Source organism: Schistocerca nitens, chromosome 2 (genome assembly GCF_023898315.1).
Source record: "Schistocerca nitens isolate TAMUIC-IGC-003100 chromosome 2, iqSchNite1.1, whole genome shotgun sequence".
NCBI classification, from domain to species: domain Eukaryota; kingdom Metazoa; phylum Arthropoda; class Insecta; order Orthoptera; family Acrididae; genus Schistocerca; species Schistocerca nitens.
This window is the reverse complement of record NC_064615.1, coordinates 404736053-404737183: the sequence shown is the minus strand read 5'-3', so window position 1 is coordinate 404737183 and position 1131 is coordinate 404736053. Positions and strand designations below refer to the sequence as shown.

At 42.5% G+C, this 1131-nt stretch overlaps 1 pseudogene; it reads right to left on the bottom strand.

The window, feature by feature from the left end:
* Positions 1 to 232: 232 nt before the first annotated feature.
* LOC126238313 (5S ribosomal RNA) lies at positions 233 to 350 on the bottom strand (annotated as a pseudogene).
* Between the last annotated feature and the right edge of the window lie 781 nt (positions 351 to 1131).

Genomic DNA, 1131 nt, shown 5'->3' with positions numbered 1-1131 from the left:
TATATTTTCTGTTAACTAAAAGCTTAACTCCAGAACAGGCCATGAAGGCCCAATGGGGACCGACCGGCCGCCGTGTCATCCTCACCCACAGGCGTCACTGGATGCGGATATGGAGGGGCATGTGGTCAGCAAACCGCTCTCCCAGCCGTATGTCAGTTTCCGAGACCGGAGCCGCTACTTCTCAATCAAGTAGCTCCTCAGTTTGCCTCACAAGGGCTGAGTGCACCCCGCTTGCCAACAGCGCTCGGCAGACCAAATGGTCACCCATCCAAGTGCTAGCCCAGCCCGACAGCGCTTAACTTCGGTGATCTGACGGGAACCGGTGTTACCACTGCGGCAAGGCCGTTGGCATTGTATATTCTCACTCATCTTAATTTGTACTGATTCTTCTGGTAAATCGTGTGTTTATTTACTTAAAAATAGATGAAACAAAACACCATGTGGATATGTGATTCCTTTACATAGTTGTATTTGTCGCGTTATGTCATCTACATTAAATAGGAGGTACTGGTGACGTCGTTACTACTAGAGCAAAGATGTTCTAAAAAAGGAAGAAAAAAGAATAAAATGTATCCATATGAGGACATGGACTATTTGTTCAGCTGGTTACGGAAGATGTAAATTTTTCTCTTTTATTACGCCTTGTAGATATTACTTGAAATTACATACAACGTCAATAATTTCTTGTTCAAATAAGTCAGGGAATGCAGCTGGGAGACGTCTTCAACAAACGCCAATATTTGGAACCGCACCATTTTCTTGGCACAACCATAACTAGAGGGGAAATTTAAACCCTTGCTGGGTGGGGTGACGCCACACAAGAACCATAATAAGGCATATTCTGAAAGACACCACACCATAAACAAATCACCATACTCGTACAATAAGATGTCACTAACTTCAAAAGTGTGAGCAGATAGCATTAACTCTGTCAGTCTGTTGTTTGACGAGAGAGAGAACTGATTTCCAAGTGGAATTTCAGCATCTCCGTTTATAAGTTCACTTGATAATTTAATGTGAAGTGCTTCATTAACACTACTGCTATATTCAGATGAATATAACCCAGGAATAAGTTTGTTCTTCCACAACGGATTTATGTTTAAACTGTAGCACTTGAAACTCAGTGCTTCG